This window comes from Canis lupus, chromosome 17 (genome assembly GCF_048164855.1).
Source record: "Canis lupus baileyi chromosome 17, mCanLup2.hap1, whole genome shotgun sequence".
In the NCBI taxonomy this organism is placed as follows: domain Eukaryota; kingdom Metazoa; phylum Chordata; class Mammalia; order Carnivora; family Canidae; genus Canis; species Canis lupus.
Window position 1 is genome coordinate 6,400,063 of NC_132854.1, and position 26,308 is coordinate 6,426,370.

Genomic DNA, 26,308 nt, shown 5'->3' on the forward strand with positions numbered 1-26,308 from the left:
CTTTTTTTTTCTTTGATTTTCTTAATGACTCTATTTATAGGACACTTACAGCTAGCAATCCTAGTTTACGTACATCATTTATCTGAAGCACTGAAAAAGAGTACCAACACTTTTTACTATTTGCAGATTTCTTCATTCAGGCTCTGTACTAATTTTTTATTTATTTCTCCCTCAATGAACATTCAAACTGTTCTTTCTTCTAGAGTGTTCCAAATACAATTTTATCACTTGAGCTCTAAGGCACTTGAACAAAGCCAAATGTATACATACATGCAAAAATCCAATTTTCATTTTACAAAAATAATAGCCATCATTTACCAAGCACCAGGAACACTGTTGAGCATTTTTCAAACATCTTTTTTTTTTTCTTAAACCTTACAAAATCCTCGAATACGGGTGTTATTATCTTTATTTTTATTGATAACTTACTGAAGCATAGGGATTAATTAATTTGCAGGAGAAGGCAGAGCCAGTATGTTACAGAGAAGAAATTCTAAAATTCTATCTTATATTATTTCTTTTGGAAATGCATATTTTTAAAGGTTTTTACTTACTTATTTTAGAGAAAGAGAGAGAGAGAACATGAGTAGGGGGGCAGAGGCAGAGGAAAAGAGGATCTCAAGCAGACTCTGTGCTGAGCGCAGAGCTCGATGCTGGGCTCAGTCCCAGGACCCTGAAATCATCACCAGAGCTGAAACCAAGAGTCAGCCACTTAAGCACTGAGACACCGAGGCACCTTAGAAATATAGATTTTTTATTTAAACTATTTTTCAAGAGAAGGATGGTATAAATATCAAGGAGAATTAACAAAGGTATGTGTTCCCCTTTCATATAGATTGCCTTCAATATGTAAATGCTAATAAATATATATATTTTAGCATGACATAGAATCTATTTGTCATTCTTTTTTAAGATTGTCATTTTTAATTTTATAATGCACTCTTTTTAATGTTACTCCAGTACTTTTAAGACTTGAGAATCATTTTTTTTTTTCTCTTTGGAAAGAGTAAACTATAAATTGGTAGTTTGGTTAGGATGCCTGTCCTGTCCATCGGGTACAGGGAATCAAATGGCCCCTGAGAATGACTCAAAATTTCCTCTCGGAATACATTGCTTCCTTATATTTTGGACATGGAAAAAGTCAAATATGCAAGATCATTTTTGACAGTCTCGAGGGTAAGGAAACAAAATGTGCTTCTTATATCTTCTCTGGGTAGTAAACAAAGGACCGTAATTTGTTGATGAACAAGATATCCATATGACAGTTGTTAAAGCAGGTAAAGGCTTTGAAGAGAATGGTCTTCTACTTTCAAGAAAGCTGGGTGACAGGAACGTAGGCTAGGACTTTTCCGACTGCTTCCAGCTAAACTGAAAGCTCTTCAAGTAAAGCATTTCCTAAAAATGTTGAAGGCAAATACTGACTTGTTATCATTTATTGGCAAGTTATTACCACACGAGCTGTGAACGTACTTCTGTTTTTCTATGGCAGCTGTATTAATTGCTTTCTTTGATTATGAAGTAATACTCTCTCCGAGACCAAATTAGCGAGCAGAGATAAGATTAGGGCAGCCGGAGTTCCTTCATTTGTCATCTTTTACAGTGGCATCTTGAAACTCCTGCAAATTGCTTTATTGATTTTAATGCTTTTTCTTCAACTGAAGTAGAATCCTTAAATAAAAACTTTGGGTTTTTATTTATATTTTTCCCCAATCTGATGGACTTGGTGGTACTTGGGCTGTATAGTAGGAAATTGCCAGTTACTTTTGCCAAGATGCGTGTATCTAAGGACACCTTCTCTCTGAAGTGCTGAACATACCTCGTGTTGCCTTGAGATCCTCTGTGCCTCAATGCAGAGAAGTTGGCAATGTTAGTAAGCTAGTCAGATGAGGACTGCAAGAAATAAATATTTACAAGGATTCGTGAAAAGTTGTCTTCCAAACACGTGCTACAAATTTTCCTTTATCCAAATAAGAGCATTGTCACTGATGAAATTTGAACATCTCCATTTGACCATTTAATTCTTAACTCAAGATGTAGTATACACTCTCTATATACCTAATATTTCATCTGTAAGGTTAATAACAATGTGTGTCTTCTATCATCTCTCTAAACCTATATAGTCTATTTCTTGAAGCCACCAGGGTTTTAAAAATCAGTATTCTTTCTTCAATTGGGATAACAGCCATTGTAGCAGATACTGATTCAACCAAAAGGGAGTTGAAACAAATGATCCAGTTTTTTTTTCTTTTCTAGTATCAGAATTCCAGGCAATCTTCAATCTGCTAGGTCTTCCTCCACTAGTTAACCCTCTAAGAAATTCATGGCATCATTTACAAACCTCTTGAATCTCGTTGTACCTGACTCATCTTCATTCTCTAGCGCATCATGCTCACTAGATGCACTTGCCCTGTTTCAGCTATTCTAAGGCTTTCTGTTGGAGTGACATCTACCTGGTCTTTCTGCCATCTGCAACTCTCATATAGCTTAACCCATCAGTAGTGACTTAGATCTTTTTTAAATTTAGTTTTACTGTGTTTATAAGGAATGCTTGGTCAGAACTTCCGGCCCCCTCAGAATTTTCCTTGGTTTTTACAAGCAACCTAAACACGCATGTGAACAACACTGAGAGTCTACTAAGGTAATGCATTTCAAGGGAAGCCACTTAAGCTGCCACTCTCCTCTTCCCAACCCATGTGGACTTTTGCCCTGAAGTTCCTTTGAAGTAGAAATTTGGCAGGCAGCACAAAACTGGACCATCTCTGTCCTACACATGGTAACATGTCGCCATGCTTGCCAGCATCAGATCTTGCCTCATCAAAGTACTTCATAAGGTATCATATTTCCCATCTATTTGCTCCAGCCAGACTCTTATCTGAGTGATGTTGTGCCTCTAATGAGACACATCCAATCAGCATCCTTAACCAAGCCCTGCCTTGCAGGCGGTTTGGAATTGTTTTTGTTGTTGTTTTCTTTTGTTTTAACTCAGGTGAGAAGGTTGTTAAAGGAAACCAGGAGCCTTTTATCTGGAGGAAAACTGGAACAAATCAGATCACACTATTGTTTTTGCTATGCTCTTTGGTAAGGTGTTGATGAAGTCTTCATAGAGACACCAATATATAGTAATGGAGGGGAAAGTGGACTCATGCAGGGCTGGAAACAGTGTTATGGGTATCAGGAAGCCAGTTCCCTGCCTCATAAGGCTTTTCTAGCTAATGACCTGAAGTGTCACTTTAAAAGATGTCTTCCTTTGGCCTACATTGTCTTGTGAAGATAAAAAACAGTTCTCTCTTTTTTTTTTTTTTTATAAAAAACAATTCTTAAGATGTTATCAGTCACACACATCTTAGTGTAAACTTCCTGAGAGTGCTATCATTGAAGAAGACAACACTCCAAAGATACATGTATTTCTCATTGTCAGTGGACATCACAGGAGAAAACCAGGATTGATCCACATTGTAGATACTCTAAAAAGCTTTCAGGTTGACTCTCCTGCAGTAGGAACTAAGGAAGAGTTGAAAGTGGTAACAACAGACTGAGCTTTTATTTTAAGAAAACGTGCATTATGAGACCCCCATAGGACTTCCTGCAGAAGACACATGTGGACTCCAAGAGGAAAGAGCTAGTGTCCAAATGCTGGTGTCCAAATGTGTGCCAAGAAGACATTACTGGCAGCAATGGATGTTGGAGAAAGAGACAGAGAGAATCTTACCCTTGCCCAAGAAATGAAGAACTTTGTTTCTCTCTCCTTCCTCTCCACTCCATGCTGGAAGAGCAAGAACAGTTAGAGGTAGGAGAGAAGACCCAACTTCTGCCATCCAACCCTATAAGTCCTACAGATTTTATTCTTACTTGTTTGGGGAAAGGGAAGAAAAGTGTTTTAAATCAAATGCAAGACCATACCATACAATAAAAGAAAAAGCACCGAGTGTTAAAAAACCAAAATGGCGCTATTCAAATAACTCAAAGTGGCTAAAAGTATATATTTTGGCCCAATAAGCATTAAGGGAGATACTTACTCTGGGAAAGTAATGTTAAGCATGGCGCAGAAGGAGACGTTTATTAGAAAAGTGAAATCATTTCATTGTGTCAGATGTAGACCTCTTACATATTGAAATTGGATTACCTTTGGTGTTATTGAGCACTGACCTGGCTCATCTTGAGGGCTGTAGTGGACAAAATAGGTCTGTGAATCACATTTTTGAAATGAATCGTCAACTCTTTATAATTTATGTTTATTCTATAATATATAGCACTAGCAGTCCTATCACATCCATATTGAATTGGCCATGGTTTTAAAATCTATCCAGAATGATTTAATTTATACATAAATGAAAACGACAGAGGCTAGCATAGCTGGTTTATTATCAGACTTGATCTGAGATCTTGAGAGAATGAAAAGTGGAGCTTCCCATGCTGGCATAGAAGTAGGAGCCAGAAAAAAAAAAAAAAAAAGAAAGAAAAAGAAGTAGGAGCCAGAGAAGAGAGGCAGCACTGGCTTGTAAGTGTAGCACATAGAATAAGGACCAGAGGCTAGTTGAGCTAACACTAGCAACCTGTACTAAAATCTATGGTTTGTTGGTCAGTGGCCTGTAGACAGAAGAGTTTGCTAACCTTTCTTTACCCAACTCATTTGTCAAGTTCCGTTTTGAAGAAGGATTTACTAATGGGATAGCTCATCCTTGGTTAGTTATGTATTTGTTACAGGTAAATATTAGTCATATATTCGTGGCTATGTTATCCCGCTTGGAGATACTGCAGTCAATATAGTTAAACAGGCAGTTTAAAGAGTGGCTAATAAGCTGATGTTAAGTGAAAGAATATGATTCAGTATTAAAATTATTTCAGATTTAATTCCATTAATTTAAAAATCGACAGTGTGCTATATTCGATGCTGAAAGGAAAAGGTGATTCAACTCTAATTTTGTCTAGAAGTTTTAATTTGTAACTGATTTCCCATAGTAATAGTATAACTTTTTTACAAGCAGAGAACCAGTAAACAATATAAATATCATGTTGATATTTATTGTTCTAATTAGTTGCATTTCCAAAATCCATTTAATATTCAATATTAAAACATCTGTGATCCTCTAAGAAGGAAATATTGTCACCTACCGTGAAATTAAGCAGAGCTTACAAAATTATCTAGTATTGGTAGTTTATGTTTTAATATGCATAACGAATATCAGGTATTAAACAGATTTGAATTGAAGTGATTTTTTGAGCCCACATCTTGTAACTTAAGAAATAAACATTACAGTTTTCGTGGAATGCATCTAAATATATTGTGTGTAGATCTCATCATGATGAAGTACTTTGGATCATTAAACTTTTCATTGGCCCCACTGTCTACATCTGAGATGAATGCATGCCATTTGACTGGAGTGTATTATTTGGTGTTCTCCACAGGCCTCAATGGAAAGTCACTTTGACCTGCTGCACATTTTTACTTAAGAACTGCTTTTTACAATAAGCCGCTAGTATACTTGTTTCTGGACTGACTTGGGTTTTTGGCACAATATGAAAAGCATTTGGAAAGTATAAGTAAAAGCCTTCCATTTCAGAAGAAATAATGGCCCCATTTGCCATGGAAACCGGAGGACTTTATGAAAATGCACTCAACTGTTTTCTGTACTAAGCCTAAAATTATTCTAAAAATAAGTTGTATTCCTGGCATCTGGTAGCCAATGCACAAAGATCTCATCTCATAAGGTTTTTCCCCTTTCAGGGAAAAATGCCATGCCATTTGAATATTTCATTTTTCCTATTGTTTGGAAGATATAGGGAAATATATGTGTTACACACAGTAGGGACTCAATGAGGTTTTCATTAAACTAAATGTCTTTTGAAAGGCATCACATAATAATTTGAGTATGGCCCCTGAACACAGAGCATAATTATAGAGATCAAATACAGGATTTTTCTTCTAAGTTAGAATGGGTTGTATTTAAACTATCTTTTTTCTTTCTATGGACAATTTTTATGTCTATCTTGGGAAACAAATGAAATAGGATGCGAAGTGATCATGAAAATTTTGGCAGACAAATATAAGCGAATTAAAACAAAGGATCATCATCTCTGTGTTACAGATCCTGTCACTGAAACCAAATGCTTTTAGCTATGTGTGGGAGGAGACAAGGAGCAAAGGGGTAAGGCCACACATCCTGCTAACTCTGTTCCCCAGGACCTTTTCAAGGGGATCTATCATTTCACTAAAGTCTAAAGAGGCCTCATGCCAGGAGGCATTGAGGCATCTGTTACCTGGATGGCCAAGCTGACAGGCTGAAAGCATGAAGGAACACAGCAAATAAACCCCTCAAAATGGATGTGCCAAAAGGCAAAGAAAGTCCACATAGGCAAGTTTTACATAGCACCCACACGTCCTCACCAGCCTAGGAATATAGTCATGAAGTCACAGAAACATACTGGACAGCTCCAGACGTCAAGTAACAGAAATATTCATTAATTCAGTTTTCACCCAATAAATATGTATTTATATAAGCCTGTATGTTCCAGGAACCACGTTAGCTGCAGAGAATAAAGCAGTGACTCATCACAGCCTTCAAGCATTTAAAGTATTTATTATATTGTGGTGGCAAAAGTACCTAAAAACTCACAGATATTGTGACAAGAAAGAGAGAAAGAAAATCGCTTCCCTAAACCTGCTTGAGAGGGACCAAGGGATTTACAGGGGAAAACAGTTATAAAACTTGGTTCATCAGCTCCATAACTCAGAGGGGCATCAATAATAATTTATTATCCTTCTTAGGATATTTTGAGAATGAATCAGGGTCCCAGGTGTGAACTGGGGTTTCTTGGTAGATCAGTACATGTAATTATCTCTACATATACCTGAAATCTATTTTTGGGATTAAGTCAACACTTTATTTTATATATAATTTATTATCATTTAATTGGTAGGGATTCTTAAAAGGCCTTTAGTTTACAATTTGGCCATCAAGGAGTTACTAACGTAGCATGCAGTTAAGAGCCTGGTGTCAAAACCTGCTGACCCAACCATAGATGCTGAGAGCAGAGGTTCAGCCTGGCACATAAGCTGTGTTTCAGGTCTGAGGATCCTCAGTCCACGTCTTTATGAAGACCTAGATGAGGCTATGATAAGCCTGCTTGACACATGTGTACATAAGCCAGTATTGGAAGGGCTCATGAATATTCCAGCTACAAGAAGCTCTTAATAAGCTAGAACAACAGGACAATTTTTTTAAATTTATTTATTTATTTATTTATTTATTTATTTATTTATTTATTTATTATAGTCACAGACAGAGAGAGAGAGAGAGAGAGAGAGAGAGGCAGAGACACAGGCAGAAGGAGAAGCAGGCTCCATGCACCGGGAGCCCGATGTGGGATTCGATCCCAGGTCTCCAGGATCACGCCCTGGGCCAAAGGCAGGCGCTAAACTGCTGCGCCACCCAGGGATCCCAACAGGAAAATTTTTTAAAGGCAGATACAGTACAGGCGGTAGATATAAGACAGTGCACTTAAATTTAAATAAATAAACTCTGCATAAATATGAAAAGAAGGAAGTGTGGTTTCACAGTAGCATTTGTCAAAGTGCCAATACATCATCTTTGCTATTAATGCTAACTCTAGTGTAGTAGTATAAAGCTTTGGCAGGGACTTTATGGAAGGGATTCATGCCTCAGTTGGATAATTGGGCAAGAATGTATCTTCCAATCCTGCAAGTCTGTATTGTATGAGGCAGCAACTGTATCTCATTCACATCTGTTCTCTAGCTGGAGAGGGCACCTAAAGTGTACCTGTTGAATGAATCAATAGGTACATTAAGAGCCAGGAGAGCCTTAGTGAGGGAATGGACAGATTTTGTGCAAGCCTGCATCACATCTCGCCAACAACCACCTCCCTCCTTCCCTGAGATGTTCATATTCAATCTCCCACCTGCCATGGTCTGTCTCACTGCCTTCCTTTATAAATAGAGTTGAAAGATTGAATATTGGCCTCTGGAATGAAGAAAGCCTAATAATTTTGTGAAGGCAGTTCTTGAATCAGTAGTAAAATAGTTTTTTTCTTTCTGTGTCAAAGGATTATTTGCATAAGGGTTATGGAGCACATTTAGGAGATAATCAGCAACCTCCCCTCGCAGCTAGTGAACAGACTGGTTTGAACAAGGTTTTCCCAAGCTATCTTGTTTTCCACGCCCATTATTTACTCCTCTTTCTCCTGAAGACAGAAGGTTGCTGGAAGACACGGAGTGTCTATTTACAGTGTGTTAATCAACATCCACAAGAGGCAACACTGCCTGTGCTTTCTCACCTGTCCCATCACCTCATGAACTTGACAGTCACTATTTTATCTCTCTTTGCCCATCTTAAATCCTCTTTCAATTAGTCAGTTGGATGAGATTGTCAATGACTAGGGTTTGAAATACCTTGACTGCCCAGTTCCTCTGCTTAAAACCACAGGATAATTACGGATGGTCATTTTGTTTTATGCCGTGCCCAGCTGAACATGGTGGAAGAGCCATAGCCTCCTCCTTCTCATGGTTATTTAAAGATAGAGCCTCAAAAAGCCTGTTTATCAAAGTGATTTAAAAGTCTTAGGCACACATCTGTTAAAAAATGAAACTTTAATCTATCAGTTAAAAAGAATGTATAATTATAATGTATAAATCATTTAATCTATATATCAGGTTTTCTCCTTCTAGAGATAGAACTCCTGTGATAGGTACTTTTAATGAAATAATTTATATAGTTTAAACTATTTCTCAATTATTTCCACCAAGCAGTCATATTGTGCCTAAGATTTTCATTATTTAAGGTGAATTGGGTTTTTTAAAAAAAAATTTAGGTAGACATTGTTTTGAAGAAATGATGCAATTTCATTACTATATAGACAGCCCTATTTTAAAAGTCACATGTTTTAAAAACAATTTCCAATACTCCAAACTTTACAACTCTGGTAAATATGTGTGTAGTATTATTATTAGATGTTGTAGGCTGCTTTCTGTCAGGTTTAATCCTACTGGTTGTGAAATGAAATAGGCCAGGCAAAAGTTGGTCAAGGCAAGCTTTTTAATGGGCCGCACTCCGGGGCGAGGTTCTGCAGTCCGCAGGGGAGGGAGAGAGCGGGTAAGTCACGGGCCAGGGAAGTCGCACCCAAAGGGAGTACATGTGAGCTTTTTAAGGGGGGAGGGGTAAGGGATTGTGTCTGTCTGGGGTGATAACTGCCTAAGCCCTTATATGGGTTTTGGGTAACGTGCAGTTCAGGTTTCCTGCATAGGTCCTGTCTACCCCTGATGACATGCCCTTGGGTGATCTGCTGGTGGTGGGAAAGTTCTGAGGTGGGGGCAACAAGGTGGTCTGCTGCCATTTTGTTGATGTCTCCTGATCCCCCTTGATCCCGCGGCCCAACACTTTCTGTACAATTCCACCAGAGAATCTCCATTCATTTGACAACAGGATATTTAGGTATTTCTTGTATGAAACTGGGCTCTAAAATATGTCTTTGTTGCTTATGAATGAAGACTCATCTCACCATTTGCTGGAATAACAAGTTTGGATACAGGCTTTGGCAAACTAATAAACATGCTTACTTCTGAAATAATTTCTCATTTGTTCGATAACAAGTGAACTTGCTGGACTTGGATCATGTGCTCATAAAGGGAAATTTAACAAGATACTGATCATTTTTAAGCATGTTTGATTTATGGAGCTTGGAAATGCATACTGGTGCTTCTTCTTTGAAACCTGTAGAACCAACATCCCCCAGGAAAGAGTTATTTGCATTTTCTTAAGATTTTATTCATTTGTTCATGAGAGACACAGAGACAGAGGCAGAGCACAGGCAGAGGAAGAAGCAGGCTCCATGCAGGGACCCAGATGCAGGACTTGATCCCGGTACCCCAGGATCACAACTTGAACCAAAGGCAGATGCTCAGCCACTGAGCCATCCAGGCACCCCAGTCATTTGCATTTGTAATCTGGGTAAATTAGGTGTCTTCTAGAAATTAAAATATATGCAGGCATTTTATTGGATTGTAGATGCAATATAACTTTGCAGTGGGTAGTTGACCATCTGGTGGGGAAATGGCAGAAAGAATTCCTGTGTAGTATGCAGTAGGTGCTCAACAACTAATCCCAAAAATTGTTTCAAAGGTCCTAATTTATTGTTCTTTTCTGACAGATCTTATTTTTTTTTTACCACTGTCCCTAGAAAGATACAACTAAGATAAATACATGAGTAGAATGCTTTCTGTCTTCAGAAGAAACAGAAACACTTATTTAACACAATTCAATAGGCAGTAGATGATGAAGCTACACATTATAAACATTTAGATTTAAATTCACTTATGGTTTAAAGCAAAGAAACTGGTACTATTTTTTTTTTTTTTTTTTTTTTTTTAAGACTAGAGAATTTTCAGATACTTGAAAACACACATTAGATGGTCCACTGTGAGACTTTGGGCAAATTACTTGATCTTTCTGGGAGTTATTACCTCATCTCAAAATGGGGCAAGAGAGACCTAATGCATAAAGTTATAATGAGGATTAAGTGAGTTAAAGTACATGAAATTCCTTGAACAATGGTCACTATATACATGTTTCTAATATCAATATTAAGATTTCTTAAAATATGGAGATCTCAAATGTTTTCTGTTCCCATCGTCTATACCAGAGCAGCATGGATAATAGTTCTAGAGAGTGATCCAGACTGTGAAAGAGTAATAGCAGAATTTTACTGAATAATATACTATTAAATGAGACCTCAACTTAGTCATCAAAAATTTAATTTTTTAAAGTCCAAGATGCTATGGCAAACTAATCACCCTTGATAAGTGTCAAAACTTATGTAAGCAAGTTGGTGGCCATCTTCACTAAATTAATACTGTGATACATATTTTGATGGAAAAAAGTTATTTTATAAACAGCAAGTATTTTATTGCAATATTCCAATGCTGGTATGATTTGGAGGTGCTCTTTGCTCCTACACAAAATGGCCAATGACGCTATGATTTTAGAATCGCTCTCTCTTCCTCCTCCCTTCTCCCAGGCTTCCCTTCTTCTTCTCTCTCTCTTTTTCTTCTCTCAATAGGACTAATACTGTCTAATGTTGTATCAGAGTGGGACTGTATTTCCAAAGACTTTCCTCAGTATATACTAGAGAATTGAAGAAGCATGCACACGACACTAGCTGGTCAAGTTTTAAAATAAATACTGTCAGTTTTATTCACAATTCCAAGTCAACATCCCATTCCTGGGGACATGAAGGGAACTCCATTTTTCCACTCTGAAGATGATGCACTCGGTGACTATTACTTCTACAGTTTTCTTATGAAGACTTAGTTCATGGCTCTGTTTTGGATGGGAGATTTTTGTGAATTTGCTTGTTGCTGGATATGTGGAGGAAAGAGCTTCTGGAGATTGATTACATTTTTTAAAAAGATTTTATTTATTTATTCGTGAGAGACGCAGAGACATAGGCAGAAGAGGCAGGCTTCCTGTGGGGAGCCCCATGCAGGACTTGACCCAGGACTCTGGATCAAGCTCTGAGCCAAAGGCAGCATCAACCACTGAGCCACCCAGGCGTCCCTGGATATTGTTTATTTTTTTAATGCAAGTGAAAAATAAAAACAGTTCCCCAAATATGGAATCGTCAGAAGATTGGAAACTAGTATTGTCTCTTTACACCAGCAAAATTATGCTTGCCATGGATAGTCTGTTCCAATGAAGGCTTTTTTATTTGATAAAGTCATTGCTGAAGGTTCTGCCAAAATTTCCTGGGTGTTAAGCTTTAGGCAGCACAGCGGAGCAGTTAAGTGGGAGAAAAAAAAGACCCAAAACTCTGTAGAGATAACTCACAAGTAGGTGGAACAGGCCCCCAAAGGGCAACCAAGAGTGAGGAGAAGATTAGGAAGAAAATCTAGTTGTTTTCTGTCTGAGTTGTGCACCATCATGAAATGAAAAGGCTGTTGCTGGGAAACTTCTTTGTAAAAAGAGCTTTTAAGATCCAAGCTTAAGTTAGTAGTTTGTTTGTTTTGTCAACTGCTAGCTTTAGGAATGGTACACAGCCACATGGTGTTCCACTAAATAGTTCTTTTGCATGAATAAAATGGGGAAATAATCAGCCATTTCTTCCCTCAATAGGGCCTTTCAAAGGAGTGCTGGGTATAGTATCTTGTAACTTCTGAGTGCCAGTCACTGGAACTTTAAATCTGGGTTTGAAAGATGAACCCAAATTATTTTAATCCATGCAATCAATATAACGGAAGGGAAGTGGTTTTAATGTACAAGGGAATAAAGTTTAGACTTGAGTCCAAGACTTGCTAAAGTTTGATAGTTTGGGGGTTGGCAAGAGCAAATCTGAAGAGATATGAGTTGAAATGAATTAGAGCAAGTAAATGTTGCTTCAACCCCTGGAGGCCTGAGTCAGAGAGGTAACAGTTCCTTAGCATAAAATTCCGCATTTCCAGACCCTAATCTCCTTTCAAACCATTGATAGCGGTGATTTGTAACTAGGAAAACAGGCTATGAAAAAAAACAATCTTTAAAGGTTTTGTAAAGACAGGTAACATAAATGTGGGCGTTAGAAAATATTTTGGGGGGAGTATTTTCTACTTGAAATGGCAACATAATTGTTTTAAAGATTTATTTATTTATTTATTTATTTATTTATTTATTTATTTGAGACACAGAGAGAGGCAGAGACAGAAGCAGTCTCCATGTAGGGAGCCCAATGTGAGACTTGATCCCAGGACCCTGGGATCACACCCAGTGTTGAAAGCGGATGCTCAACCACTGAGCCACCCAGGTGCCCTGACAACAATAATTTAGCCTTTGAAATTCTTCTTCACTTTAACTTAAACTACATGAACCCTGAATTGTCCTAATTAAAGTCTATCATTAACTTTGAACTCTCAAATTGGCATAAATAATCTGGCATAAAGTAATAGTTGATATTCTCACCCAGTCATATGATCACATCATTTCCTGAGATGTTTCTCATGAGAAACAAGAAGAGCTAAGGTAATCAAGTGATCTGTGTGATTTTTGGTAAGTCTATTATGCAACCTAAAGAAAAATCTACATCATTTTTTTTTTAATTGGGGAAGAAAGTGAAAATTATTTTCTAGGTGCAGAAGGGATTCTAAAACCTGTGCAATTGGCAGAGGAGGCAGCATTAGGCATGCATGATGACTGAGGGAGGCTCGAGATTGTGAAAATACTGAAGTTGTGTGGGAACCAAGAAATTCAGAAAATGTCCCCCACCCCTGGCCCCTAGATAAGCAACAAGAAAAACTGCAGGGCACACCCTTATTGGAATGAGGAACTAAAAGCTTCAGAAACTCCCCCACCCTTGCCTCCATATCAGAATGAAGAAATTCCTCCACCCCTTCTGAAAATCCCCTAGACCAGCCCATAAAAACCCAGCTGTAACCCACCTCGGGGTCCAAGTCCCTGCTCCGCTGTGTCAGGTGTACTCGGACCCAAGCTCGAGCTTGTTAATAAACCCTAGTGTGCTTGCATCAGTGTCGGCTCCTCGGTGGTTTCTCGGATTTGCAATCGTGGGCACAACATTTGGGGGCTCGTCCGGGATCCGAGAGACCCCAGGACCCCACCCAGAGGGTACCAAGCCTGGTGAGTATTCAACTTTTTCTACCTATTGCGTGCATATTTTCTGAGAGCTCCATGCTGTGTTTCTACCTGTAGGAATTCCAAACTGTATTGGGTCGACATTGGTTTAGGTGGACGCTCTGGCGGGCATGGACCAGGGGTCTTGGGAGACATCCCTTGCCCCCACGGGGAGGACGGGGTCCTCGTCTGTAAGGAGGGCCGACTGTCCTTACGGACAACCAGCCCTTCGGTTTACTTTCTGCTTTGTGTCCACGGCCGCAGTGGACTGTTACTGTGCCTTTGTTAACTGTCATAACTGTCTGTGCCTTGGTGTGGATTGGGGACATAATAGGGGAGACACAAACCACCCCTCTGTCCCTTATGCTCTCCCACTTCTCCGACGTTAGGGAAAGAGCTCATAATCTGAGCACAGACAAACGGAGAGGAAAATTTCAAACTTGCTGCATGTCAGAACGGCCAACTTTGATGTGGGATGGCCCCAAGAAGGAACTTTCCACCTACCTATTATCTTACAGGTTAAGGCCGTGATCTTCAGGGACAAACCAAGGGCCACTCTGACCAGGTGCCCTACATCCTGGCCTGGCAGGACATGAAGGAGAATACCCCCTCCTTGGCTAAAACCATTTTTACCCCCCAAAGCAGGACCTACCAAGATTCTAGCCCTGCGAAAAGCCGAGAAGGAGACAGACTCTAAGACCAAAGCGCCCCTTTATCCAGTCTTGCAGGATTCCTCCCCAGAGGACCTGATTTTCCCACCGCCCAACCCGACACCTACTCACCCTTCCCCCCACCCCCAGGTACCAGGGGCTGCAGAAGGGTCGCCACCCCTCCCTGACGAGGGAGTCCCTGTGGGCGGCCAGCAGTGGGGACACAGGGACAGACCCACCGGGCGGCCCCACCTCCTTATGCAGGACGGCCACTCCACCGCCCTTCCCCTCCGCACCTTGGGACCTCCGATGAGACTGGCAGACAGCTAATGTTATATCGGCCATTCTCCACCAGTGACTTATATAATTGGAAAACCCAAAATGCAAAGTTCTCTGATAATCCGAGGTATCTAATTGGACTTTTAGATACTGTCCTCTTTACCCACCAGCCTACTTGGGATGACTGCCAACAGCTCTTGCCGGTTCTCTTCACCACCGAAGAGAGGGAACGAATTCAGGTGGAAGCCTGGAAGTCTGTCCCGGGAGAGGACAGACATCAGACTCAAAATCCAGACCTCAAACGCTGCCTTCCCCTTATCCCGCCCCACCTGGGACCACAACTTGGCTGAAGGTAAGGAGAGACTCCGGGTCCACCACTAGACTCTAATGGCAGGTCTCCAGGCTGCTGCATGCAAGCTGACCAATCTGGCCAAGGTGTATGATGTAAGACAGGGTAAGGATGAGAGTCCAGCAGCCTTCTTAGAGAGTCATAGAGGCTTTTAGGCAGTACACCCCTATGAACCCAGAAGCCCCAGAAACGAAGGCCGCAATTATCATGGCTTTTGTTAACCAGGCCACTCCAGACATCAAAAGAAAATTGCAAAGAGTAGAGACTAGGAGAGAAGAGCCTGCAGGACTTAGTAATAGTAGCAGAAAGAGTTTATAATAATAAAGAAAGTCTGGAAGCACAACAAAAACTAAGTGACTGGCAGACCCGAAACCTGGCCAAGATCCTGCTGGCTGTAACCATGGATGACCCACAGGAAAAACGGAGGCACCTCAAGAAGCTGGCTTCAGGGACAGGTAAGGAGGATGGCCCTGGTCCCTGTTGGGAGCGCCCTAAACTGAACAAAAACCCATGTGCTCATTGCAAGGAAGAGAGTCACTGGGTGAAAGACTGCCCTAACAAAAGACCTAAGGCCCCTGCCAAGATCTTGGAAATGGAGGACCTGGATGACTAGAGGAGTCAGTTCAGCACCCCTTCCCGAGCCCAGGGTAACTCTCAGCGTGGAGGGGCAACCTGTTGAATTCCTGTGGATATTCAGTGTTGTGGAGCACAACACTCGCTTTTATTACAACCCTAAGGGAAATTGGCAAACAAGACTTCATGGGTGCAAGGGGCCATGGGCACCAAACAGTACTCATGGACTACCCAAAGAACTGTGGATCTCGGCATGGGCCAGGTATCCCACTCCTTCATGGTCATCCCTGAGTGTCCCTACCTGTTGTTAGGTCGGGACTTGCCCACCAAGATGGGGGCATAAATTTGCTTCCACCCCGAAGTGGCAAAAATCCTAGATAAGGAGGGGCACCCGATTCAGGTGCTTGTCCTGAGTTTAGAAGACAAATGTCGTCTCCACCAAATGCCCTCAGACCCAATGACTGACATTGACCATTGACTGCAGGAATTTCCCCAAGCATGGGCAGAAACTGGGGGAATTGGGCTGGCCCAGCACCTACCAGCCATATATATAGAGCTAAAGCCGGGGCAGACCCAGTCAGGGTCCTCCAATACCCCATGCCTCTTGTAGCGCATACAGGAATCACACCCCACATCTGGCAACTACTGGACTAGGGCATATTGAGGTCTTGCCAATCGGCATGGAACACTCCCTTGCTGCCGGTGTGGAAACCGTACTCTGAACGACTACAGGTCAGTCCAGGACTTAAGGGAAGTCAACCGGCAAGTAGAGGATATGCACCCTACAGTCCCAAACCCATACACCCTCCTCTCCACCCTGCCTCCAGACAAAACTTGGTATATGGTATCAGATTTAAAAGATGCCTTTTGCAGCCTGCCTTTAGCACCCAAGAGCCAAGACCTTTTTGCCTTTGAATGGACGAACCCCCAAGAAAGGCATCAATGGCCAGCTCACCTGGACTCGACTACCACAAGGATTCAAAAATTCACCAACCATCTTCGATGAGGCCTTACATGAAGACTTGGGTGAGTTCCGTTCCGAGCACCCTCATTTGACTTTATTGCAATATGTAGATGATATCCTGTTGGCAGCGGAGGACCAGGACACATACCTGCGAGGCACTAGGGACTTGCTCCAGACAATAGTGGCTCTAGGATACCGGGCCTCAGCTAAAAAAGCCCAGATCTGCAGAGCAGAGGTGAGCTACCTTGGGTACAAATGAAAGGATGGACAAAGATGGTTGATGGATGCAAGGAAGGAAACCATCCTAAGGATCCCACAGCCGCAAATAGTCTGCCAGGTACGTGAATTCGATTATGGATTCCGGGTTTTGCCGAGATGGCCAGACCCCTCTCTGAGGCCACCAGGTACCAGCAAAATTTTGAATGGACAGAGGCCACGAACAGAGCCTTTCATGACCTTAAACAGGCCTTGCTGTCTTCCCCGGCTCTTGGGCTGCCTGACCTAGCCAAGACCTTCTACCTGTATGTGGACAAGAAAGACAGGGTGGCAAAAGGGGTCCTTGTCCAGTATATAGGTCCCTGGAAGAGACCTATAGCCTATCTCTCCAAAAAGCTGGACATTGTGGCTGCAGGATGGCCTCCATGCTTAAAATGATTGCTGCGGTGGCCCCTATGGTCAAGGACATGGACAAGCTGGCCATGGAGCAAGAACTGCATGTTACCACCCCACATGCTATTGAAGGGGTACTCAAACAGCCTCCAGACCGCTGGATCAGCAATGCCCGTCTGACCCATTATCAGAGCCTACTGCTAAACCCCACCAGAATTTTATTCAAGCCACCGACAACCCTGAATCTGGCAATGCTGCTCCCTAACACAGTCTGCCCCCCCGCCCCCGCATGACTGTCAAGAAATTTTGGCACAGGTGCATGGGATCAGAGCTGATCTCCAGGACCAGCTACTGCCGAGAGTGGATGCCACCTGGTAGACGGAAGGCAGCAGTTTTGTCCGAGAAGGAATCAGATATGCAGGGACAGCCATAACCACAGAAACGGAGACCATCTGAGCAGAGCCATTGGAAGCCAGAACATTGGCTCAATGGGCAGAACTGATTGCACTGGCCAAGGCGCTAACCATGGGAGAAGGTAAATGAATAAACAGCAGGTACGCCTTCACCACGGCTCATATTCACAGAGCCCTTTACAGAGAGAGAGGGCTTCTGACAGAAGAAGGAAAGACCATTAAAAACAAAACAGAGATCCTTGAACTCCTGAGGGCCCTCTGGCTGCCCAAGGCCCTAGCCATCATCCATTATCCGGGACACCAAAAGGCAGATACACCAGTAGCTAGGGGAAAATGGCTAGCTGATTAAAAAGCAAAGGAGGTGGCCCTTTCAGTGACCCAAGTCTTAACAATCACGCTACCTGATCTGGGGGCACCGACCCTGCCAGACACCCCCAACTATACTGATGCTGACTTACACTGGATCAAACGCTTGACTATGACCCAATGCTTGTGTGACTTGTGGAGGGCCGCAGACTCTAGCATCATCCTGCCAGAGGAACTAGGACGACAAGTCCTATCCAAAATGCATTGGAGTACTCATAAGGGAACAAGGAAGATGGAAGACCTCATAAGACATGCAAAGATCACTATTAAAGACTCTCACGCAAAGATTGAGCAGATTGTGGCGAGCTGCCACACATGCCAGTTAACTAATACCACCACCCATGGATCTAACCCGGGCACCCGGCTCCGAGGGGACCGCCCAGGAGCCTACTGGGAAGTGGACTTCACTGAGGTAAAACCTGGAAAATACGGATATAGGTATTTACTAGTGTTTGTAGATACTTTTTGAAGATGGACAGAGGCATTTCCCACCAAACATGAAACAGCACAGACCGTGACCAAGAAACTGCTGGAAGACATCTTACTGAGGTATGGTTTTCCTGTTAAGATTGGATCAGACAACGGTACCAGGATTCATCTCTAAGAGCCCATGAGCAGGTATGGCCTAAGCTGAGGGCCTTCTACGAGACTGGGCCACCCCCTGAAACCCATTGATATCGACAAGGAGATTGGGTGTACATGTGGAGACATCAACAGCAGACACTCCAACCTCCCTGGAAAGGACCCTACATTGTGATCCTGACTACGCCCACCACTCTCAAGGTCGACAGAATAACTCCCTGGGTCCACTACATCCATGTCCGGCCAGCTGATCTACACGCCGTCCTCAAGGACTTTGTTCCGGAATGGAAGAGTCAACCCGACAAGAACAATCCCCTAAAGCTAAGACTGTGTCATTCCCATTTACCTCACTAATATTACTTGTGCTGTATCCCCTTGCAACTGAAATCAACCCCCACCAACCATTTAATCTAACTTGGCAAATCCTCACCCCAAGTTCTATGGAGATAATAACCCAGCTGTCAGGGATACACCCTAGGGGGACCTGGTGGCCTAATCTGACCTTTGACTTATGCGACCCCAAACTCTTTTGGGCCCCTCAATGCCCCTCGGCTCTCCATGGCCAGGTACCCGGGTGTGTCGGTAAGTCCATGCTACCTGCTTTTACACGTGCCCAGCCCCCTCTCTGTCTGACCACAATAAGGTCTCTGAATGTTGTGGCTGGACGGATTGCTTCTGTAAAACATGGGGTTGCAAACAAACTGGAACATGCCATTGGCTGTCACAGAATCCAGCTGGCCTTATAAAAATCCAATGAAACACCACTGGCCCCACATGCTTGGGCACTGGGAATTCGGACCCCTATCTCTGACCCAGTCACCATTTCCGTTACAGAGGCTGGAAAACAGGATACAAACTAGGGGGTAGGACTTCTGTGGGGGCTCCGACTTTACCAAAGTGGGTATGATTGGGAAGTCCTATTCATGATCAGACAACTTGAGAGGCCACAAGGACAAATCCAAGGAATAGGCCCCACCCCTGTGCTAGTGCCTCCTCAATCTCAGGCAACATCTACAACACCCCCTTTGACTTTTTCCCAAAACTCCTCTGGTTGGGGCACACCAGTCCCGACTTGCCTCCCCCTTGACCCTTCTCAACACCCTCTTTGGGCCTTGATGTCCCAGGCTTACAAATTCCTCAACACAACTAAACCCAATCATACCCGATCCTGCTGGCTGTGCTATGACATCTGGCCCCCCTTCTATGAAGGAATTGCAATAATGGGTCAATATAACACAACCACGGACCCTCATGCTTGCAGATGGAACCAAGAGCCTGGTAGTAAAGGCCTCACCTTACAATCTGTGTCAGGCCAGGGGCTCTGCATAGGCACTTCTCCACACCACAATCAGATTCTGTGCAATGTTACACAGCCTATAAACAGTACCGGGTATCATCTACCGCCCCAAGACAGTTGGTGGGCCTGTTCCGAGGGATTAACTCCTTGTGCTCACGGACAGGTTATAAACAGAACTGGGGCTTCTGTGTGCTGGCTCAACTACTCCCTAGAATCATCTACCATTCAGATGAGCAGGTACTTCAATGGATGGACCCGGGTACCCACGGGTGAAATAAATGAGAGCCCATCTCTGCTGTCACCATCGCCACCCTACTAGGAATTGGTTTGGCTGGTGCAGGAACAGGTATTGCCTCACTGGCCACCCAGGCTTCCCACTACAGTTGCCTTAGGGCTGCCATTGATGTAGACATAGAGCGCATAGAAGCCTCCATTTCCCACCTCCAAGAAATCCTAACATCCTTATCTGAAGCGGTGCTCCAAAACAGGAGGGGGTTAGACCTAATTTTTCTAGAGCAAGGGGGAATCTGTGCTGCCCTGAACAAAAAATGCTGTTCCTACACTGACCACTCAGGGATATAATGGCAAAGGTCAGGGAAGGACTGGCCAGGCGAAAAAGAGAGCGAGAGCAGCAACAGGGGTGGTTCGAATCCCGGTTCAATCATTCTGCCTGGCTAACTACCTTGTCTTCCCTAGCCAGCTCCCTCATCCTCCTCCTCCGTCTGACATTTGGACCCTGCCTCATTAATAGACTAATGGGTTTTCTCAGGGACCAGGTTAACACCGTTCAACTCATGGTGCTAAGGCAACAATACCAACCACTGAACTTTCAGGACCCATGATTGGGTCCTGCATTAGGTTCCTCTGAGAAATGGGGGAATGTGGGGACCCAAGAAATTCAGAAAATGTCCCCCACCCCCGGCCAGATAAGCAACAAGAAAAACTGCAGAGCATAACCTTATTGGAATGAGGAACTAAAAGCTTCAGAAACTCCCCCACCCTTTCCTCCATATCAGAATGAAGAAATTCCTCCACCCCTTCTGAAAATCCCCTAGACCAACCCATAAAAACCCAGCTGTAACCCACCTTGGGGGCCAAGTCCCTGCTCCACTGTGTCAGGTATACTTGGACCCAAGCTCGAGCTTGCTAATAAACCCTTGTGTGCTTGCATCGGTGTTGACTCCTTGGTGGTTTCTTGGATTCGCAATCTTGGGCGCAACAGTTGCACCAAGTTGTTCAAATGTCAGCAGCTGGTCTCCCTCTCACCTGGAGGCCTGATAGAGCACTTATGGCAAGTACTGACTTTCTTAACTTGGACAATTGTCCTCAGCATTCTGATTGATAAAGATGCATTGGATATCTCCATGCACAAAGTCCTTTGGGAAACATAAAGGGAACTAGGCCATATTAGATTACTCAGGTGGGTGCAGTTAGTTGAGGGGAAAAGACCTATTTACGTGAATAATAACTCTAAAACAATATGGCATGCACTTGTTCAATTCATAAGGACAGGAAGTACCATTAATGTTGGGGAAGAAACTCCAGCTCATGTAGCAATGTGCCTGGAACACTTCTCTACCATGAGATAAAAAGCCCTCACTGTCTGGGGGAGCTTATGGCCTTGTAAGGGAGTATGTTTCTCTGTTCTATGCTCTTTTGTTCTGCGTAAGCCTCTGCATCAGTGGCCCCCAAGCATGTCCCCACCTTGGAGTGTTTCAGACCCCACAGGAAGAGGGGAGGGGTCTTTCTACAGCAGCAGGCTGTGGGAGGTGTGCTCAGCTAGGGAGTGGATCCACTGGCCCCAGGGGAGTAACACAATGCAAGGTGCTGGCTCTGTGTGCTCTCTCTCTTCTGCTCTAAGTAAATGCTGGCTCACCTGAATGAACTTGGTACAGATGTCTCTTCTCAGCGACCTCAAATCCTGGTCTCTTGTCTGTGCGGCTTTTACCTGCCTTTTAACCCTGGCAGCATCATGTTACATTCTCTCTTGGCACCGCAGGACCACCCTGTAAGCAGCAGAGCAATTAGAGTCAGGTAGTTTGAAAGGTTAGCTTTCAGTGTTGATGGTCTAGAGAGATACACCTAGGAAGCAGGATTTGAGATAGACGTTGAGAATGGGTTGGATTTCGGTAAGGAGTCAGAGGCCCTCCAGTGATGTGTTTGGCATATAGAAATATATAGAGAATGGAAATCAAAGAATGCTCAGAATTTGGTGTAGAGAGGTTATGTAGGAAAACAGTGTGGGTCAAAAAGTTGGAAAAGTAGATCAGAGCTGAGATGGTGACAGTGGAGCAAGCTTGAAATCTATCCCTCCCTCAGTAAATTACAATAGAGAAAACATATCAGAAAATAGATGCTTATTATGACCTAAAAGTTTCAGGGGGCATGTATGTTGAGATGTGGGAATGGAGAAAGCTCCCCAGGATGGATGCTGATGCACACTCTAGTGATATTGAAAATATCTGCCCGTTGGTACAGCATGGGCCTTGACCCATCAGAGTGGGGGCAAATAAGAGGAATGTTAGTTCTGTCTCAGCCTTTGATAAGGCAGTGGGAGTGCATTTAGGTCTTTTGAACTACAGAATGAGGCAATCAGTATGCTTCTTAGAAAAAACTGATAAACCACAGTGAAAGGATGGAAATGAAAAAGGCATGCACTCCAGTTTGCCTGATTTTTGCAACCATAATGTGTTCCGAGACTCAATTAGAATTATAGCAGCTGGAATATAAATGAAGGGAGATATGTGAATAGATTTGGAAGATGCATTAGTGTTAGATAAGGAGACAAAATTCTTTCTGAGGATTGGAGTTGACTTGCATGGAAAACCCATGATGCCCCTAGGGGAAAGAGCAATTGGGTTTTAGATATGTTCAGGTAAAAGAAAGAAGAGTTGAGACATAATGTTATAATTGGATTTGAATCTTGGTTCAGCCTTGTTCTAACAGTCCTCTTTGACATGTGACTAGATCAATGTAGTTTTTTCATCTGTAGAATGGAAGTACAGTAATATGTCTCCTGTAGAGCTGTGAGGTTGTATTAGAGTTCTCCAGAAAAACATAATCAATAGAGTGTATCTATCTATCTATCTATCTATCTATCTATCTATCTATCTATCATCTATTACATAACACTGTGGGATAGAGAATGAGAGAGATTTATTATAGTGAATTGGTTCATGTGATTATTGAGGCTGACAAGTCCCAAATCTGCAGTATTAAGCTGGAGACCCAACAGAGTCGATATATAGTTATATCTGAGTTCAAAGGCTCAAGAATCAAGAGGGCATATGATGTAAGTTCTGATCCATAAGTCTTCAAGCTGAAGATCCAAGAATCAACTTTTCAGCTCAAATCTAGGCAGAGAAAAAACAAAAACCCCCACAATGTTCCAGCCTAAAACAGTCAGGCAGGGGAAATTCCTTTTTAGCTGGGGAAGATCAGCCTTTTTGTTCAATTCAGTCTTCAACTGATTGGATGAGGCCCACTCACTCCGGGGAGAGCAAACTGCCTCACTCAGGCTAGTGATTCAAATGTAAATCCCATCTAGAAACATGTCTAGAAATACACAGACATACCTAGAATAATATTAGAAACATATCTGGGCATCCCATAGAACAGTCAAGTTGACACCTAAAATTACACACAGAGTAATTAATCACAGAGGCCAAGTAATCTAAAAAAGCTCAGTGAACTGTACTGTATAGGCTACATCTAGCAGATACTCAGGAGAGGTCTTTAATCGAGGTTGGTAATAATTATGGCAGCTGCAAGACAAAGATCCTGCAATATCTAATGGTAGATTTAAGGTTTGAGAGTGAAGCATTTTGAGTCATTTCATCACAAGGAGATGTTAGATTCATAAAATTAAAATAACAATACTTTTAAAAATGAGTGCAAAATCATTTTGCTGAATAAGAAAAGGAAGCACAGAGTAAAAGAGTGAATGGATCTTTATTGAAGTTTCAAGAGTCAAGGGAAGGTCAGGAGTGCTGTAAAAGAATGCAGGATGAAGAAAGGGCCTATATTTGGAAATTAGTTATCATTGGTGACCTTTGAGAGTTCAATTTCATCTGACTTAGAAAGTGATTTTGAAATGCTGCCAAGATCAAGAGGCAGTCAAATATCAGGTGTATTCCCACTAATCTCCATTCTTAGTAGAGAGATTTACAATGGGTATTGTATTAATTTCCACAGATGGGGTGACTTACCCTGCAGACCTTTATTGTCTCCCAGTCCAGAGGCCAAAGGGCTGAGATTAAGGTGTGGGTAGGGTTGGTGCCTTCTGAGAGCTCTGAGGGGACTCCATTCCATGCAACTCCCCAAGCAGCTACTCCTGGTCTGGTGCCAGAGGTTGGACTTCTCTAGAGAGATTTTGCTTCCTCTGTTTTCACATCACTATCCTTCAGTAACTGGGGCTCTTTCTGTAAGGACACCTGTCATACAGGGTCACGGACCTGTCCTAGTACCGCACAACCTCTACAATGTCATCTTAGCTGGCTGTGTGTGCAACCACCCCGATTGCATAAAGGTCCAGTAACATGTTGAGGACACATGCCAAAAATAGTGTGAAAATTCTGGAGAGGTCTTAATAATGTTGTCTATCTGCATTTCAAAATATTCTTTTTTTTTTTAAAAGATTTTATTTATGAGAGAAAGAAAGAGAGAGGCAGAGACACAGGCAGAGACATAGGACACAGGCAGAGGGAGAAGCAGGCTCCATGCAGGGAGCCTGGTGCAGGACTTGATTCCAAGACACCAGGATCACAACCTGAGCCAAAGGCAGATGTTCAAACACTAAACCACCCAGTTGTCTTGCAGGGCTTCATATCAGTCATGGATATTTCAGCCGAAATGACTGTTGGGAGCTATACATTTAGCAACATCCTTCTCCCCAACAATGTCCAGAATTTACTAGAGTCCAAAAATTACTAGAATGGGCTTGGTTGTCATTTAATGAGAATAGATTAACTTATAGTCCCTACATAGACAATCAGCTCATAAACATCATCTAAAGAAAAGGGTGGGCCCGACTCCTTCTTTCTTACTTTGATAGGCTCCCTTTTATAACATTTCTCTCACTCAAGCCCTCTGTGGGTGTATGTTGTGGCTTGGTTTTATTTATGTATAATTATTCAGAGTGGGGAACAAGGGAGGCAGAACTGGCGGAGTTATGCCTTCAAGTGCCCCATGCTCCCTGAGGAGACTCCATTCCCAACTAAGGATTTCTATATCGTCACCTCCTCTAGAACTTCAGAGTACTTCTCCCCCTAAGGGTTTATGGCAGCCTGACCTCTCCCTTGCAGGTCACAGAACCAGACGCTGAAGATATGAACCGAGCTTCAGAAGTAATACGTGCTTGGCAGATAAAACAAACGTAGTCACTGTGAAACTCATATCTGGGCAAAGAGATATGCTTAAGCAAAATACAAGCTCTTTCTGTTGTTATTCAGTAATTGGAAAATAAAAGAAATGTAAAGAGGATAGACATGATTCTAAAAGAACCTTTAAACCAATATGCAAGAATGTCTGCTGTAAGTTTCTGTGGTTTCACGTGAAACTCAATTCAGGAATTCAATTTCCAGCCTTTCCACCATAAGCATCAATAACTTACATAATAATAGACTCAACTATTAGTAATAAACTGTTTGAAGTACATCTTCTCCCACTTTATGGAGGCACTGACCTTTGCCAGACTGAGAAGAATTTAAACAGTTTGCCCCTGTCCCTTCCTCAGACTCAGTATTATGGACAACTATGCACAATTTAACATACCCTCCATCTGAAGTCCATTCTCTACTCTGCCGACACAGTATTCAATTTCTTGGTAATGCATAGAAACCGCTTTATTCTGCATGGTTGGAAGTTGCTATTTTATGTTTGGAAATGTATTATGTGTCAAGAAGAGTGTGAATAATAAATATCTGTATTGCTGGCCAACTGGTATTCAGATGCTCTAACATCTGAGCAAATATCGTGAGCATGGGGACTGATTTCTCAAAAACATCGCTAAATCCAAAATTAACACCTCTGTGGCTGTCAAATGAAGCCCTCTGGACTATTCATCACCTCTGTGTTTTTCTTCTAACTAGACTTCCGTTCCAAGAAAATCGGCAGGTAGCAAACAACTGCAGTGGGCATTCCAGTAACAGATCGCTGTTTGTCCTGATTTAGAAGCAAGATCACACCTATATCTGTTTAGGAAAAAGGCTTCCAATAGTTTAGTATTAAATAGGGAAAACTAGGAGACATGCTGAATAGGAAGGTGGCATTCTGTAAATGAAAGTGGATATCCAGGGGTTCGCTGGAAAATGCATAGAATTTTGGAGCTAGAGACCCTCAGAGGATTTTAGGTCCAGACATCCTTATATTACAGGTGAGATCATCAAAAGAACTCACACCTAGAAATAGAAATTAAGAAACTGCTTAACAGAGTTTGGAAGAGTGATTTTGCTCTTGGGGTGTGTGTGTGTGTATGTGTGTGTGTGTGTGTGTAAAATACCTTTATTGAGATCTGATCCACATTCCATACAATTCATCCATTGTAAGTGTACAGTTCAATGTCTTTTCTGTATATTTACCAATAGTGTGCCACCATTACCACAGCCGATTTTAGAATGTT

At 42.3% G+C, this 26,308-nt stretch overlaps 1 long non-coding RNA gene across 2 annotated transcripts in view; it reads left to right on the forward strand.

Moving 5' to 3' along the window:
- Positions 1-26,308, forward strand: part of LOC140607857 (uncharacterized) — an 85,841-nt gene that overhangs the window by 30,629 nt on the left and 28,904 nt on the right. The window contains exons 1-2 of one of the 2 annotated variants that reach the window (XR_012009776.1): positions 13,312-13,613; positions 14,707-14,888. The exons of the other annotated variant lie outside the window; for it this stretch is intronic. This is a non-coding gene — a long non-coding RNA (uncharacterized lncRNA). Of the gene's footprint in view, positions 1-13,311; positions 13,614-14,706; positions 14,889-26,308 lie in introns of those variants that run through there. 2 annotated transcript variants of the gene reach the window in all.